Source organism: Bos grunniens, chromosome 5, assembly GCF_055505025.1.
Source record: "Bos grunniens cultivar Pamir isolate PY7600 chromosome 5, Bosgru_T2T1.0, whole genome shotgun sequence".
NCBI lineage: Eukaryota > Metazoa > Chordata > Mammalia > Artiodactyla > Bovidae > Bos > Bos grunniens.
This window is the reverse complement of record NC_141169.1, coordinates 103,011,194-103,030,414: the sequence shown is the minus strand read 5'-3', so window position 1 is coordinate 103,030,414 and position 19,221 is coordinate 103,011,194. Positions and strand designations below refer to the sequence as shown.

The 19,221-nt window shown below is 42.4% G+C and overlaps 1 long non-coding RNA gene across 1 annotated transcript; it reads right to left on the bottom strand.

Moving 5' to 3' along the window:
* Positions 1–1,116: 1,116 nt before the first annotated feature.
* On the bottom strand, positions 1,117–15,862 carry LOC147372820 (uncharacterized). The gene is made up of 2 exons (XR_015164323.1): positions 15,739–15,862; positions 1,117–2,558 (listed from the first exon to the last, which is right to left on the bottom strand). It is a non-coding gene; the product is annotated as an uncharacterized LOC147372820 (long non-coding RNA).
* Positions 15,863–19,221: the final 3,359 nt, after the last annotated feature.

Sequence of the window (19,221 nt, the reverse complement as noted above, 5' to 3'; positions counted from 1 at the left end):
AAAATGAAGTATGACACTGTTTCCACTGTTTCCTTATCTATTTGCCATGAAGTGATGGGACAAGATACCATGATCTTCGTTTTCTGAATGTTGAGCTTTAAGTCAACTTTTTCACTCTCCTGTGTCACTTTCATCAAGAGGCTTTTTAGTTCCTCTTTTTTTTAGTTCTTCTTTTTGCCATAAGGGTGGTGTCATCTGCATATCTGAGGTTATTGATATTTCTTCCAGCAATCTTGATTCCAGCATGTGCTTCTTCCAGCCCAGGGTTTCTCATGATGTACTCTGCATGTAAGTTAAATAAGCAGGGTAACAATATACAGCCTTGGCATACTCCTTTTCCTATTTGGAACCAGTCTGTTGTTCCATGTCCAGTTCCAACTGTTGCTTCCTGACCTGCATATAGGTTTCTCAAGAGGCAGGTCAGGTGTTCGGGTATTCCCATCTCTTTCAGAATTTTCCACAGTTTATTGTGATCCACATAGTCAAAGGCTTTGGCATAGTTAATAAAGCAGAAATAGATGTTTTTCTGGAACTCTCTTGCTTTTTCGATGATCCAGCGGATGTTGGCAATTTGATCTCTGGTTCCTCTGCCTTTTCTAAAACCAGCCTGAACATCTCGAATTTCATGGTTCACATACTGCTGAAGCCTGGCTTGGAGAATTTTAAGCATTACTTTACTAGCATGTGAGATGAGTGTAATTGTGTGGTAGTTTGAGCACCCTTTGGCATTGCCTTTCTTTAGGACTGGAAAGAAAACTGACCATTTCCAGTCCTGTGGCCACTGCTGAGTTTTCCAAATTTGCTGGCATATTGAGTGCAGCACTTTCACAGCATCATCTTTCAGGATTTGAAATAGCTCAACTGGAATTCCATCACCTCCACTAGCTTTGTTCATAGTGATGCTTTCTAAGGCCCACTTGACTTCACATTCCAGGATGTCTGGCTCTAGGTGAGTGATCACACCTTCGTGATTATCTGGGTCATGAAGATCTTTTTTGTACAGTTCTTCTGTGTATTCTTGCCACCTCTTCTTAATATCTTCTGCTTCTGTTAGGTCCATACAATTTGTGTCCTTTATTAAGCCCACCTTTGCATGAAATGTTCCCTTGGTATCTCTAATTTTCTTGAAGACATCTCTAGTCTTTCCCATTCTGTTGTTTTCCTCTATTTCTTTGCATTGATCACTGAGGAAGGCTTTCATATCTCTTCTTGCTATTCTTTGGAACTCTACATTCAAATGTTTATATCTCACCTTTTCTCTTTTGCTTTTCACTTCTCTTCTTTTCACAGCTATTTGTATGGCCTCCCAAGACAGCCATTTTGCTTTTTTGCATTTCTTTTCCATGGGGATGATCTTGATCGTTATCTCCTGTACAATGTCACAAACCTCCATCCATAGTTCATCAGGCACTCTATCTATCAGATCTAGTCCCTTAAATCTATTTCTCACTTCCACTGTATAATCATAAGGGATTTGATTTAGGTCATATCTAACACACTTAGATAGCACTGAACACTTCTTAGGAGTCACTTCAGGTCCTCTTAGTTTCACTACCTCATATACGTGATGTGCTTCAGCTACTGTGTCGTAAACTTCAAGACTTCATTTTCCTGCTCCCTCAATATCCCTACAAATGTGATATGAGCTCCCCACTCAGTTGATTAGGTGCACCAGTGTGCTGAGACTGTTCCCTGCCACAAGTCCCACTTCTGGCTTCCTCCGACTGTGACCTAGGGACATTTAAATGCACCAGTGAAATCCTTTCACACCTTTTCCTTGTGTAACTGCATCTTGACCCCCAGTATGGTCATTTGTCCATGGGTCTTCACATGCCATTTGGGATCACCATTGCTTGGTTGAGCCTATTCTATTGTCACATCCTCCATATACCATCATGATGGAGTGTGTGACTCTGACATTTAGACCCTATGAGTATGATAAACTTTGTTGCCCACAACTCTTCTATGACCCCCCCCCCCACCATGTAGCCACACCCTAGTGACCACTACATCAAAGAAAATGGAACAATTACCATGATGAGACTATGTCACAGAAGTCGAACCCAGAAGCTGGATCTGTATGAAACTTTTGACCTCACCTCTCTGCCTCCTGTGACACATCACAAAGATCCTTCACCCAAGTATGTTCTAAAGGCTGTATCCATAATCTCGAATCATTCTGGTAATAAGACAGAGGCTTTTCCTGTTAGAGATCCCCACACAGACCAGACAGGACTTAGCTGAGCAGACTACTCCAGTATCCCAATCATGGGTATAGCTATCATTACAATGGTCTTTAATATTAGAATGCTTACAGTCACTGACAGTTGACTCCACCCCTTTACATGTATACAAAAGCCAAATGGGGCCAAGTCCTGTTCCAAAATAAGCCCCTCCAGGAAAACCAATGGCAGCTCCACACCCCAGCTGTCTGCACACTACAGATGCATCCTTCAAGCTCCAGTTGTGATCATCCACTGTGCCCCATTCTCCTTGGTGCTTCACTTCCACTCTCCCCTTACAGCGGTGGGCTCCATCCTTCAACCTCAGCTCCAGAGCTGCAAAAGAGACACAGACACAGGACACAGGACACAGGACACAGGACACAGGAAAGATTTTAGGAGATTTGCAGTGATATAAGTATTTAAAATATTAGCTCTCTGCAGAGCAAAAAAGTGCATGGTATATAGTATTTGTTGACTTCTGTGGTATAAATATTCGCACTGTGGCACAACTCCCACTGTGCCATCACTGAACATGGAGCAAGAAGGGAGGCACCAGGTGTTTCTCATGAGCCTGTAGAATCAGCTCTACAGATACCTCCAAGGATAGGCCTTCAGAGACACTGGATGCTGCCCTCCCTGTAGATGTGCCCAAGGCTACTAGGCCCCACCTTCTCTATCTTAGTTACAGCTCATGGCCTGGGATCCAGGGAGGAATCCTCCCTCTACTTCCCTGTCCATAGGGAGCATCTCATCCAGCTTAGAAACAGAGGGCTGTGGAAACAGGCTCTAAGATGTCCTGGCTATTCCTGCCATCTGGTGTTCATGTCCTTGTGTAATCCACACTCGAATGTACCTAGTAACATGCATCTAACAAATGGAATTTGACAAAAGTGATCAGATGTCACTTTAGCAATTAAGTTAGACAACTCTGGTTTCTGCATATAAAAAGGAGTTCATTTGTAAGAACATCATAGATGGAGACATTACTAGTGTTCAGCAACACTTTATGAACATATGGAAATAGTAATACTTCCTTGCCTGTTTGAAGTTAAGCATAACCCTGTGATCTGGATCATTCAATGAAGTCAAGAACAAATGATGTCAGTTCCACACAGAAACAGCCAGTATATTTTTCTACCACAGCAAATACTGAAGCCTTGTGTTGCAGTGGTAGCATAATGAAATTGTGGAGCATTCAACAGCCTGAGTGCTTGAAGAATTATGATAGCAGAAGTCCTGCCAAAGTGAACAGAACTTGTCATACAAGGATAAATTTTGGGCTTTTTTTTTTTTTACTACAATATACCTAGCTTAACTTATATGCAGAGTACATCATGAGAAACGCTGGGCTGGAAAAGGCACAAGCTGGAATCAAGATTGCCGGGAGAAATATCAATTACCTCAGATATGCAGATGACACCACCCTTATGGCAGAAAGCGAAGAGGAACTAAAAAGCCTCTTGATGAAAGTGAAAGAGGAGAGTGAAAAAGTTGGCTTAAAGCTCAACATTCAGAAAATGAAAATCATGGCATCTGGTCCCATCACCTCATGGGAAATAGATGGGGAAACAGTGGAAACAGTGTCAGACTTTATTTTGGGGGGCTCCAAAATCACTGCAGATGGTGACTGCAGCCATGAAATTAAAAGACACTTATTCCTTGGAAGAAAAGTTATGACCGACCTAGATAGCATATTGAAAAGCAGAGACATTCCTTTGCCAACAAAGGTCTGTCTAGTCAAGGCTATGGTTTTTCCAGTGGTCATGTATGGATGCGAGAGTTGGACCGTAAAGAAAGCTGAGTGCCAAAGAACTGATGCTTTTGAACTGTGGTGTTGGAGTAGACTCTTGAGAGTCCCTTGGACTGCAAGGAGCTCCAAGCAGTCCATTCTAAAGAAGATCAGCCCTGGGTGTTCTTTGGAAGGAACGATTCTAAAACTGAAACTCCAGTACTTTGGCCACCTCATGCGAAGAGTTGACTCATTGGAAAAGACTTTGATCCTGGAAGGGATTGGGGGCAGGAGGAAAAGGGGATGACAGAGGATGAGATGGTTGGACGGAATCACCCACTCGATGGACGTGAGTTTGAGTGAACTCCGGGAGATGGTGATGGACAGGGAGGCCTGGCGTGCTGCAATTCATGGGGTCACAAAGAGTTGGACATGACTGAGTGACTGAATTGAACTGACCTGAACCTAGCTTACTTTTACTAAAATGGACAATAACTGAAGAACATTGACAAAAAGAAAAACACTGAGATAAAGATTAGGTATATAAAATTGAGAAACACCTATACTAACATCTAAATCCCCAAGAACAAAAAGAGATGCCAGGGTAGAGTAGATTGAAACTTTTAATTTATCGAAAGGAAAAAAATAGTTGCCAGTCTAAAATTCTACACTCAAAACCAGTCTCTCAAGGAATAAAGACCTCAAACGTGCCATTACCAAAATGCTGAGGTAGGAGACAACAGCCTCCATCCTCTTAAAAATAAGACCAAAGGGTAGACAGTGATCAGTAATAAAAACAGCTCCAGAAAGATCTGGAATACTCTAGGATGTTTGACCATGCCAAGACACTGTCATTTTGGTGGCATCATTCCATCCTTCAAACCAGCATTACTCAGAGTTTCTCTCACCAGGAGAGTAAGAGCAGGCTGAGTAAGCAGTGTCCCTAGCCTTTGGGGGCACCATATGAAAGTCCTGCTTCAGGTTCAGTTCACGCAGACCTGCAAAGCTGAGCCAGTCTTATAGAGATGGCTAGGCATAAGAAAGAAGAGCAAAGGACCAATAGCAATCACATGGCAGGAGAAATCACACTTCACAGTGACCTTCTCTGCAGACAGATGCAGCAGATTTTACCCCTGAAAGAATTAATAACAGCACAGATGATTGTTTCCAGTAGTCAGTCATGTATGGATGTGAGAGTTGGACCATAAATAAGGCTGAGCGCCGAAGAATGGATGCTTTCGAACTGTGGTGCTAGAGAAGACTCTTGAGAGTTCTTTGGACAGCAAGGAGATCAACCCAGTCAATCATAAAGGGAATCAACCCTGAATATTGATTGAAAGGATGGATGCTGAGGCTGAAGGTCCAATACTTTGGCCACCTGGTACAAAGAGCTGACTCGTTGGAAAAGACCCTGATGCTGGGAAAGACTGAAGGACAAGGAGAAGAGCAGCACAGGATCAGATGGTTAGATAGCATCACCAACTAAATGGACATGAGTTTGAGCAATGAACCATTGTTGGTCTCAGTCTTTGCTGCATTCCTAGGCCTTCCCACAACCTGAGCACCTGCAACCATAATCTCCCCCCACAGAGGCACCCACAACAGGCCCCTAAAGCCTAATATGTGCACACCATTCGCTCTGGCCACCACCACTGCTGGTCATGATTTCTGGGCTTTGGAACCAGAGGCACTGTTGAGGATACCAACAAGCATTCCAGTGACAGCAAGCCCCCTGCAACACTTGCAAAACACCACGCAGTTTTCAATGCTGTGGACATCAGCAGCCTGAGCCAAACGGATCTCATGTCCTACCAGACCCAATGCCACCTTATGCCTCTGCTTTTGGCACCCTGGTGAACATTCCAGTGTTCCCCTACCCAGAGGTGAAAGGCTTTCCCTACTGAAATCATAATATAGATTCTGGTACAGATGACTGCTATTTTAAATGTGCAGGCATCTACAAGAGAATAAGACATCAAGAAGAATCAGGGAAGCAAAATCCCACCAAAGGAAAACAGTAAACCTCCTGGGAAACTTGTTCTGGGATGCAGAGGAATATGACGGGGAGACCACTTTCTCCCCCACAAATTCATCAAAAGAACATTTAAACACCGAGTAATTCCACAAAACAACTTCTGAATGCTGGCAGAGGACATCAGGCACCCAGAAAAGTAGCCCATTGTCTTCGAAAGGAGATTTTGAATTTTTGCTTTTTGGTATTTGTTATCAATTTTGTACCTATATATTTTTTAATAATTTTTGGGATTTGGGGTTTTTTTTTTTTTTCTCTCTTTCTTTTTCTTCTTCTTTTCTTTAACATTGTATTTTTGAAATTCCAAACTCTACTCTAGATTTTTAGGTTTTGCTTTTTGGTATTTGTTATCAATTTTGTACCTATATTTTCTTTATAATTTTTGTGACTTTTTTTTTCTCTTTCTTTCTCTTCTTCTTTTCTTTAACATTGTATTCTTGAAATTCAAACTCCACTCTAGATTTTTAATTTTTGCTTTTTGGTATTTGTTATCAATTTTGTACCTTTAAGAACCCAATCTTCAGTACCCATTTTTACTTGGGAGTGAGATTACTGGCTTGACTGCTCTCTCCCCCTTTGGACTCTCCTTTTTCTCCACCAGGTCGCCTGTGTCTCTTCCCTAACCCTTCTCTGCTGTATCCAACTCTGTGAATTTCTGTGTGTTCCAGATGGTGGAGAACACTTAGGGAACTGATTACTGGCTGGATCTGTCTCTCTCCTTTTCATTCCCCCCTTTTATCTGCCTGGCCACCTCTGTCTCCTTCCTCCCTCTTCTCTTCTCTTCTCTGTATAACTCCATGAACATCTCTGAGCAGTCCAGTTCTGGAGTGCACATAAAGAAGTGTTTATTGGTTAGCCTGCTCTCTCCTCTATTGATTCCACCTCATCTCATTTGGGTCACCTCTAACTCCCTCCTTCCTCTTCTCTTCTCTTCTCCATGTAACTCTGTGAACCTCTCTGGGTGTCCCTCACTGTGGAAAAACTTTGCATCTTTAAGGTAGATGTTTTATCAATGATGTTGTATAGAACGAGAAGTTTTGAGACTACTGGAAAAATAAGACTGAAAATCGGAAGCAGGAAGCTTAAGTCCAAACCCTGACTCCAAGGAACTCCTGACTCCAGGGAACATTAATTGACAGGAGCTCATCAAACTCCTCCATACCAACACTGAAACCAAGCACCACACAAGGGCCAACAAGTTCCAGAGCAAGACATACCACGCAAATGCTCCAGCAACACAGGAGCACAGCCCTGAGCTCCAATATACAGGCTGCACAAAGTTACTACAAAACCATAGACATCTCATAACTCATTACTGGACACTTCATTGCACTACAGAGAGAAGAAATCCAGCTCCACCCACCAGAACACCGACACAAGCTTCCCTAACCAAGAAACCTTGACAAGCCACCTGTACAAACCCACACACAGCGAGGAAACGCCACAATAAAGAGAACTCCACAAACTGCCAGAATACAGAAAGGACACACCAAACTCAGCAATATAAACAAGATGAAGAGACAGAGGAATACCCCACAGGTAAAGGAACAGGATAAATGCCCACCAAACCAAACAAAAGAGGAAGAGATAGGGAATCTACCTGATTAAGAATTCCGAATAATGATAGTGAAAATGATCCAAAATCTTGAAAGCAAAATGGAATCACAGATAAATAGCCTGGAGACAATGATTGAGAAGATGCAAGAAAGGTTTAACAAGGACCTAGAAGAAATAAAAAAGAGTCAATATATAATGAATAATGCAATAAATGAGATCAAAAACACTCTGGAGGCAACAAACAGTAGAATAACAGAGGCAGAAGATAGGATTAGTGAATTAGAAGATAGAATGGTAGAAATAAATTAATCAGAGAGGAAAAAAGAAAAATGAATTAAAAGAAATGAGGACAATCTCAGAGACCTCCAGGACAATATTAAATGCTACAACATTCGAATCATAGGAGTCCCAGAAGAAGAAGACAAAAAGAAAGACCATGAGAAAATACTTGAAGAGCTAATAGTTGAAAACTTCCCTGAAATGGGGAAGGAAATAATCACCCATGTCCAAGAAACCCAGAGAGTCCCAAAACAGGATAAACCCAAGGCAAAACACCCCAAGACACATATTAATCAAATTAACAAAGATCAAACACAAAGAACAAATATTAAAAGCAGCAAGGGAAAAACAACAAATAACACACAAGGGAATTCCCATAAGGATAACAGCTGATCTTTCAATAGAAACTCTTCAAGCCAGGAGGAAATGGCAAGACATACTTAAAGTGATGAAAGAAAATAACCTACAGCCCAGATTACTGTACCCAGCAAGGATCTCATTCAAATATGAAGGAGAAATCAAAAGCTTCACAGACAAGTAAAAGCTGAGAGAATTCAGCACCACCAAGCCAGCTCTCCAACAAATACTAAAGGATATTCTCTAGACAGGAAACACAAAAAGGGTGGATAAACTCGAACCCAAAACAATAAAGTAAATGGCAACAGGATCATACTTATCGATAATTACCTTAAACGTAAATGGGTTGAATGCCCCAACCCAAAGACAAAGACTGGCTAATGGATACAAAAGCAAGACCCCTATATTTGTTGTCTACAAGAGACCCACCTCAAAACAAGGGACACATACAGACTGAAAGTGAAGGACTGGAAAAAGATTTTCCATGCAAATAGAGACCAAAAGAAAGCAGGAGTAGCAATACTCATATCAGATAAAATAGACTTTAAAACAAAGGCTGTACGATACTGGATGCTTGGGGCTAGTGCACTGGGACGACCCAGAGGGATGGTATGGGGAGGGAGGAGGGAGGAGGGTTCAGGATGGGGAACACATGTATACCTGTGGCGGATTCATTTTGATATTTGGCAAAACTAATACAATTATGTAAAGTTTAAAAATAAAATTAGAAAAAAAAAATAAAACAAAGGCTGTGAAAAGAGACAAAGAAGGTCATTACATAATGATCAAAGGATCAATCCAAGAAGAAGATATAACAATTATAAATATACATGCACCCAACATAGGAGCATCACAATATGTAAGACAAATACTAACAAGTATGAAACAGGAAATTAACAATAACACAATAATAGTGGGAGACTTTAATACCCCACTCACACCTATGGATAGATCAACTAAACAGAAAATTAACAAGGAAACACAAATTTTAAATGATACAATAGACCAGTTAGACCTAATTGATATCTATAGGACATTTCATCCCAAAACAATGAATTTCACCTTTTTCTCAAGCGCACATGGAACCTTCTCCAGGATAGATCACATCCTGGGCCATAAAGCTAGCCTTGGTAAATTCAAAAAAATTGAAATCATTCCAAGCATCTTTTCTGACCACAATACAGTAAGATTAGATCTCAATTACAGGAGAAAAACTATTAAAAATTCCAACATATGGAGGCTGAACAACACGCTGCTGAATAACCAACATATTACAGAAGAAATCAAAAAAGAAATCAAAATTTGCATAGAAATGAATGAAAATGAAAACACAACAATCCAAAACCTGTGGGACACTGTAAAAGCAGTCCTAAGGGGAAAGTTCATAGCAATACAGGCATACCTCAAGAAACAAGAAAAAAGTCAAATAAATAACCTAACTCTACACCTAAAGCAACTAGAAAAGGAAGAAATGAAGAACCTCAGGATTAGTAGAGGAAAGAAATCTTAAAAACTAGGGCAGAAATAAATGCAAAAGAAACAAAAGAGACCATAGCAAAAATCAACAAAGCCAAAAGCTGGTTCTTTGAAAGGATAAATAAAATTGACAAACCATTAGCCAGACTCATCAAGAAAAAAAGGGAGAAAAACCAAATCAATAAAATTAGAAATGAAAATGGAGAGATCACAACAGACAACACAGAAATACAAAGGATCATAAGAGACTGCTGCTGCTACTGCTAAGTTGCTTCAGCCGTGTCCGACTCTGTGTGACCCCTGAGATGGCAGCCCATCAGGCTCCCCCATCCCTGGGATTCTCCAGGCAAGAATACTGGAGTGGGTTGCCATTTCCTTCTCCAATAAGAGACTACTATCAGCAATTATATGCCAATAAAATGGACAACGTGGAAGAAATAGACAAATTCTTAGAAAAGTACAACTTTCCAAAACTGGACCAGGAAGAAATAGAAAATCTTAACAGACCCATCACAAGCACGGAAATTGAAACTGTAATCAGAAATCGTCCAGCAAACAAAAGCCCAGGTCTAGACGGCTTCACAGCTGAATTCTACCAAAAATTTAGAAAAGAGCGAACACCCATCCTACTCAAACTCTTCCAGAAAATTGCAGAGGAAGATAAACTTCCAAACTCATTCTATGAGGCCACCATCACCCTAATCCCAAAACCTGACAAAGATCCCACAAAAAAAGAAAACTACAGACCAATATCACTGATGAACATAGATGCAAAAATCCTTAACAAAATTCTAGCAATCAGAATCCAACAACACATTAAAAAGATCATACACCATGACCAAGTGGGCTTTATCCCAGGGATGCAAGGATTCTTCAATATCTGCAAATCAATCAATGTAATACACCACATTAACAAATTGAAAAATAAAAACCATATGATTATCTCAATAGATGCAGAGAAAGCCTTTGACAAAATTCAACATCCGTTTCTGATAAAAACTCTCCAGAAAGCAGGAATAGAAGGAACATACCTCAACATAATAAAAGCTATATATGATAAACCCACAGCAAACATTATCCTCAATGGTGAAAATTGAAAGCATTTCCCCTAAAATCAGGAACAAGACAAGGGTGCCCACCCTCACCACTACTATTCAACATAGTTTTGGAAGTTTTGGCCACAGCAGTCAGAGCAGAAAAAGAAATAAAAGGAATCCAAATTGGAAAAGAAGAAGTAAAACTCTCACTATTTGCAGATGACATGATCCTCTACATAGAAAACCCTAAAGACTCCACCAGAAAATTACTAGAGCTCATCAATGAATATAGTAAAGTTGCAGGATATAAAATCAACACACAGAAATCCCTTGCATTCCTATACACTAATAATAAGAAAGTAGAAAGAGAAATTAAGGAAACAATTCCATTCACCATTGCAACAAAAAGAATAAAATACTTAGGAATATATCTACCTAAAGAAACTAAATACTTATATATAGAAAACTATAAAACACTGGTGAAAGAAATCAAAGAGGACACTAATAGATGGAGAAATATACCATGTTCATGGATTGGAAGAATCAATATAGTGAAAATGAGTATACTACCCAAAGCAATTTATAGATTCAATGCAATCCCTATCAAGCTACCAACAGTATTCTCCACAGAACTAGAACAAATAATTTCACAATTTGTATGGAAATACAAAAAACCTCGAATAGCCAAAGCAATCTTGAGAAAGAAGAATGGAACTGGAGGAATCAACCTACCTGACTTTAGGCTCTACAACAAAGCCACAGTCATCAAGACAGTATGGTACTGATACAAAGACAGAAATATAGATCAATGGAAGAAAATAGAAAGCCCAGAGATAAATCCACGCACATATGGACACCTTATCTCTGACAAAGGAGGCAAGAATATACAATGGATTAAAGACAATCTCTTTAACAAGTGGTGCTGGGAAAACTGGTCAACCACTTGTAAAAGAATGAAACTAGAACACTTTCTAACACCATACACAAAAATAAACTCAAAATGGATTAAAGATCTCAACGTAAGACCAGAAACTATAAAACTCCTAGAGGAGAACATAGGCAAAACACTCTCTGACATACATCACAGCAGGATTCTCTATGACCCACCTCCCAGAATATTGGAAATAAAAGCAAAAATAAACAAATGGGACCTAATTAAACTTAAAAGCTTCTGCACAACAAAGGAAACTATAAGCAAGGTGAAAAGACAGCCTTCAGAATGGGAGAAAATAATAGCAAATGAAGCAACTGACAAACAACTAATCTGAAAAATATACAAGCAACTCCTGCAGCTCAATTCCAGATAAATAAATGACCCAATCAAAAAATGGGCCAAAGAACTAAATAGACATTTCTCCAAAGAAGACATACAGATGGCTAACAAACACATGAAAAGATGCTCAACATCATTCATTATCAGAGAGATGCAAATCAAAACCACTGTGAGGTACCATTTCATGCCAGTCAGAATGGCTGCAATCCAAAAGTCTACAAGCAATAAATGCTGGAGAGGTTGTGGAGAAAAGGGAACCCTCTTACACTGTTGGTGGGAATGCAAACTAGTACAGCCACTATGGAGAACAGTGTGGAGATTCCTTAAAAAACTGGAAATAGAACTGCCTTATGATCCAGCAATCCCATTGCTGGGCATACACACTGAGGAAACCAGAATTTAAAGAGACATGTGTACCCCAATGTTCATCGCAGCACTGTTTATAATAGCCAGGACATGGAAGCAACCTAGATGTCCATCAGCAGATGAATGGATAAGAAAGCTGTGGTACATATACACAATGGAGTATTACTCAGCCATTAAAAAGAACACATTTGAATCAGTTCTAATGAGGTAGATGAAACTGGAGCCTATTACAGAGTGAAGTAAGCCAGAAAGAAAAACACCAATACAGTATACTAACACATATATATGGCATTTAGCAAGATGGTAACAATAACCCTGTATACGAGACAGCAAAAGAGACATTGATGTATAGAACAGTCTTGTGGACTCTGTGGGAGAGGGAGAGGGTGGGATGATTTGGGAGAATGGCATTGAAACATGAATAATATTATATATGAAATGAGTCACCAGTCCAGGTTCGATGAATGATACTGGATGCTTGAGGCTGGTGCACTGGGACGACTCAGAGGGATGGTATGGGGAGGGAGGAGGGAGGAGGGTTCAGGATGGGGAACACGTGTATACCTGTGGTGGATTCATGTTGATATGGCAAAACCAATACAATATTGTAAAGTTAAAAAATGAAATAAAATAAAAAGAAAAAAATAATAGAACTATTAAAAAAAAAAAAACCCTCCTGTAACTGGCTCAAAGTAATGCAGATCCAGGAATTGCCCAACAAAGAATTCAAAATAATACTTCAAAAGATGATCAGAGTGTTACAAGATAACTCAAATATTTAATGATACCAACAAAACAATGCAAATAAAATAAGAATAATAAAGGTATATAAAATATTTTTTTAAAAAAAGAACTAACCAGATATTTTGAAACTGAATAATAAATGAATGGACTTCCCAGTTGGAACTAGTGGTAAAGAAAACACCTGCAAATGCAGGAGATATAAGAGACTCGGGTTCAATTCCTGGGTCCAGAAGATCCCCTGGAGGAGGGCATGGCAACCCACTCCAGTGTTCTTGCCTGAAGAATCCCATGGACAGAAGAGTCTACAGTCCATAGGGTCACAAAGAGTCAGACATGACTGAGGCGACTTAGCATCCACACAATATAATGAATAATCTGAAAAATTCAATACAGAGATTCAACAACAGACTTGACTAAGGGAAAGAAAAAGAAAAAAGAACAATGAGTTAGAAGAAAGATCAGTTGAAAGTATCCACGTAGAGAAGCAAAAAGAGAATGGAAGGAATATAGAAAGCCAGTGGGAACTATGGACACCATAAAGAGGAACAATGTATGCAATGGAGTCAGGGCAGGAGAAGTGAGGGAGAAAAGAATTAAGGGCTGAGGACCTCCTGGTGGTGCAGTGGATAAGAGTCCACCTGCCAGTGCAGGGGACATCAGTTCAATCCCTGGTCCAGGAAGATTCCACATGCCACAGGGCAACTAAGCCAGTGTGCCACAACTACTGAAACCTGTACACCTAGAGCCTGTGGTCTACAGCAAGAGAAGCCACTGCAGTGAGAAGTCTGTGCACTGCAGCGAAGAGTAGCCCCTGCTTACCACAACTAGAGAAATCCTGTATGCAAGGAAGGAGACCTAGTGCAGCTAAAAACAAATAAACCCTGTATACCAGACATCAAAAGAGACATTGATGTATAGAACAGTCTTTTGGACTCTGTGGGAGAGGGAGAGGGTGGGATGATTTGGGAGAATGTCATTGAAACATGTATCATATCATATATGAAACGAGTCACCAGTCCAGGTTTGATGCACGATCCTGGATGCTTGGGGCTGGTGCACTGGGACGACCCGGGGGGATGGTATGGGGAGGGAGGAGGGAGGAGGGTTCAGGATGGAGAACACATGTATACCTGTGGCTGATTCATTTTGATGTATGGCAAAACCAATACAATATTGTAAAGTTAAAAAATAAAAAAGAAAGGAGAAAACACAGGCTGAGAATTTCCCAAACCTAGGGAAAGATCTGGACATCTAAGTTCAAGAAGCTAATAAGTCACCCCAAAATTTCAATCCAAAGAAACCTTTTCTAAGACTCAGAGTTAACTGTTCAAATGCAAAGACAAAGAATTCTAAAGGTCTAAAGAGAAGAAAAAATTCTGTGACCCAAGAGGACTCCCATAAGGAGATCAGCGGATTTGTCCAAGGAAACCTTGCAGACCATGAAGAAAGATTGATAACATACTCCACCCTCACTCAGTGGAAAGCAGCTCCAGAGAGGGACAGGAGAGGGCACGAGAGAAAGTGCTCCCTACAGAGTCACAGCAGATCCTGGGAGGGGAAAGGACCGTCCCAGGCCCCCAGCACATCAGGAAACATCAAAGGGACCAGGGCAGGGACTTGGGAACTTATACGCCTGAGGCTGTGCTTCAACTGATCTCTACAGACGAAAGGTTCCCTCTCCTGACTGCAGGCTCCTCTGCTCCACAATGAACACCTGGTGGGAACAGGTGAGGCTAGCAAGCAGAGCCTCTCACTTTAGAGCCCAGTGCTGGGCAGACAGGGCAACAAGCAGAGGGGAGCCCAGGGGATGGGGGAGAGGAGCCAGAGAGAGGCAGGCAGGTGTGCCATTATCTCTGTTCTGGTCACATGCAGTGGCATGACACCCAGCCCTGTGGACACCCTGTGTGCTTCACAGTCCAACGGACTCAGCCTCTCTCAGCAGCCCCATTCCTGTCATACAGACAGGCTATACCGCCCCTTACACACAAGTGCACACACACAAACACACACACACACACCCTCACACACACACACAACATCACACACCCTCACACACTCCTCACACAGTCCACAAACACACACAGTCTTCACACCCTCACTCACACATTCTATTCACATACACACACACCTTCACATACACACACACCTTCACATACACACACCCTCACACATTCCTCACATACTCACAGACATATTCCTCATGCCCTTACAAACACACACCCCCACATACTCCTTACCTTCACACACACATACATACAGAGCCTACAGGAGCACAGACATAGGAAACATGGGGACCCAGCAGGAGTGCTCACACACCAGGCACATGGAGTGTGTGGGAACAGCCCAGAGTCCCAGCTGAGGTCAGTTGCTGGACATTCCACACACTGGGAGCCACTGGGACTCCTAGAAGCTCCCTGAGAACAAGGGAGACAGTGGAGGGACTCAGGCTGACCCAGCTCAGTCTAGACCAAACCTCACTGCTCTGTAAAATCTGCCGCTATGACCAGTGGACCCCCCACAGGAGACGGACCAGTATTCACAGTCAGCGTAGCTCCTTTTTGGTCAAAAATACTGAGACCGTGGCTACACAGATCCAGACACCTTTCCTTTCACCACAGTGTCCACTCCCTGCTGTGGACCCAGAACAAAGGGGCAGCCCTTACCTTAACCACCCACCACGGTGCCGAGGAGGAGGACAGAGTCCCCTCAGGGAAAGGTGTGTACCCAGAGCCATCCTGACCCCACGTCCTCAAAGTCACAGTCCCAGCTGCAGGATCAGCCTGTGAGGAGCATCAGGCTGCTGACTGGGCCTATATAGACCACCCCTTAAACCCGCCCTCCTGAGAGCCAATAGCAACACCTTTCACCATTTCAGGCACTATCAGAGGCTGCATCTGCCCCTTGCTGAACACCAAGGAGCTTCTGAATTTTCCACATCTCCTTATATGAGCAATACGGTCCTTTGACCTCCTGCTTCTGTGGTCCTGAGAGCCGGGTCCCATGACCAGGACTGGGACTCATGCATCAAAAACCATGAGTGCCTCTCTCTCCTAATCACCCTGGTTGACATCTGCAGACTATGAGATCTCACATGGTCTGGGTGTGGGATCTGTTGACCTGTGGAGAATACCTTTGTACAATCAAGTAACGATTTTCCCCAGCACTGAGCTCAGGGTGGAAGCAGAGACCTACAAGAAGTCTTGAAATACGATAATATTTATCAGGTCAGCAGAAAATGAGGGCCAGGAGTACATGAATTCACAGGTGACTGTGGAGGCATGAAGTGAGACCCATCAAGTTGGGGGGATGAGATTGCAGGTCTTTTCACCCTTCTCAGAATGATCTGGAGATTGGGTCCTGGAGCACGTGCCTGCATGTTCAGTCGTGTCTGACTCTTTGCAACCCCTGCACTGTAGCTCGCCAGCCTCCTCTGTCCAATGGATTTCCCAGGCAAGAATACTGGAGTCGGTGGTTATTTCCTTCTAAAGGGATCTTTCTGATTCAAGTATCAAAATTGTGTTACCTATGTCTCCTGCATTGGCAGGCGGGTTCCCTATAGGGACGTTCAGACGTGTTAAATCCCTTTCCCTTTATTGCATTTCATTTTATGTGAAGTATCTCTTTCAGCTAGTCACTAAATGATGCTGACAGAGAGAAAGAGATTGCTATTAAAGGAAACAAAGAGAGGAGGAATCATCATTCAACTCTAGTCTTCCAAAATTGTAGCAGGGATCTCTAGAAGAAGGCGTGGAGCTTCCCTGATGGCTCAGCAGTAAAGAATCCGCCCACAAAGCAGGAGATGTGGGTTTGATCCCTGGGTCAGGAAGATCCCCTGGATAAGGAAATGGCAACCCACTCCAGTGTTCTTGCCTGGAGAATTCTGTGGACAGAAGGGCCTGGTGGTCCTTTCATGTCCAATGCAGTCCATCGCATTGAAGAAAGTCAGACACAACTAAGGAACTAAACAACAACAAGAAAATTACAGTTTAGAAAGACTAAAGTTTTCTAAACTTCACATTTATCCTCCTCATAAGCTGAGAGTATGGTTTGATAAGATTCAGAATACTTTTGTATTATAAACCATAACTAAAGACAATGCAAAATGTAATTTAAGGCAACAGCTCCAGACAGAAGGGGAAATAGAAAGTCTTCTTATACATGATAGCTGCATGTGATGGGGAAAGAAGGGGTGAGTGAAGCAGAGAATAGAAGGGGTTCATGCTTCCTGGAACCATCAGTTGACCCCACCTCCTCAGTTTTGCATTTAAGAAAAAAGGTGGCGGCAAGAATGGAATCCCAGGTGGGTTGATGGGACAGATACAAGCAGAAGGGACTGATGTCCAGTATAGCCACTGATGCCTTGTTCGGTTTCCACTGATCAGAGAAGCTCTCAGATGCTTCTCAGAAAGTAATCCTGGGATGAGTATAGAACAGAGAAGGACCATAAGGGATGCAAGAGAGAGCTCCCCCATCAAAATTCAAGGTCACTAATGTGCTGCCCCCTTTCCTCATGCCCCCTCAGGCTCAAGATTCCCATGATGCAGCCCTGTGGTCCAAACAACCCCAGACTGAGGCCCCCTCATCCTGACTCTGTCTTTTCAGCACAGATGTGGAAGGAAGCATCTGTGCAAACAGGCCCCAGGATCCCCACCAGAGCTCGGAGACAGCTTCATGAGCCACACACACATGCCCACCTTAATGTCTCAGCCTGGCCAACATCCAGGGCAGCTGCTGGCCATTTAACAGCCCTGCCACATCCCACACCAGAAGGACCCTCATCCTGGTCCACAGACACAGCTTCTCTGTCCTGCCATACCCATCCTTCCTTCTTGAGACTCAGGAGAAAAGACAATTGAACACAAGCTTTCCTCCCTCTAAATATGCTAATATTTACCCATTATTTATACAAGATTCACTTCCTTGTCATCTGGTCCTCTCACTCTCAAACTCCATGACTGTACCTGAGCCCCATCTCCTTCTATATCTGGACCTTTAACTCATTAATGATAAAAACTGATTATAAATATCAAAACCAAAATTTAAAGTTAGGGGCTGGAGAAGGACCAAGATCTGCTTAGTCGCTTAGAATTGATTCTCTACTCCCTCTGGGCCCAAAGTCACCATTCCTTACCCAGTTATGGACTCCACATCATCACCAGAAGCCGCCAGAAAGATACCTAGAACACAAGACGTGCTTTCTGGGGTCGAGTATCCCTCCCACGGGATGACACACAGATGCATTTAGTGAACAAGGTACACACGGTCTCACTCACCTTGGGATTGAGATCTCACAGGTAAGACACTGTTGAGGGTTCCAGATTTTGTTGTAGGGAAGGAGGGGCTGGAAAGGAGGGGCTAACTCAGGGCTGGCAGGCTGTCCCCAGGCAGCACCCTCTACCCCAGAGCTGGGGGTGCAGGGTCAACATGAACCAACTCACCCTCGGAAGAAGTTACTTCTCTGACACGTAAGAAAATCTCAGTGTCCAATCTCATTCAAGATTTGAGAAGGAAAGTTTTAGAGAGGACCCTAACCCAGCTGTGTCCACAGTGAACTTGAGAGAGTGGAAGGCAGGGGTCAGGAGAACAGACTCAGGAGCCAGACTGCCTGGTCTTGACTCACAGTTTAGCTGCATGCCATGTGTGGGCCTTGAACAGGGTTCTTACACTCTCTGATTAGTAAAAGGAGGGTTGTGATCGTGCCTAGATTACTGAGTTTTGGTGAGGATTAAGTGAGTTGGCATTAGCATGTTATATTACAACACTAGTTCACAGTAGGACATGTGCTGATGCTGATGTGATCAGTCATGGCCGACTCTGTGACCCCATGGACTGTAGCCCACCAGGTTCCTCTGTCCATGGAATTTTCCAGACAATAACAGTAGTACATAGTAGTAGTATGTATGTACTACTGTTAACTTGCCTTTTTGATGACTCAGATGGTAAAGAATCTGCCTGCAATGCAGAAGATCTGAGTTCAATCCCTGGGTCAGGAAGATCCTCTGGAGAAGGAAATGGCAACCCACTTCAATATTCTTGCCTGGGAAATCCCATGGACAGAGGAGCCCTTCCATGGTGTCGCAAAGAGTTAGTCATTACTGAGTGGTTAACACACACACACACACACACACACACACAGTAGTAGTAAA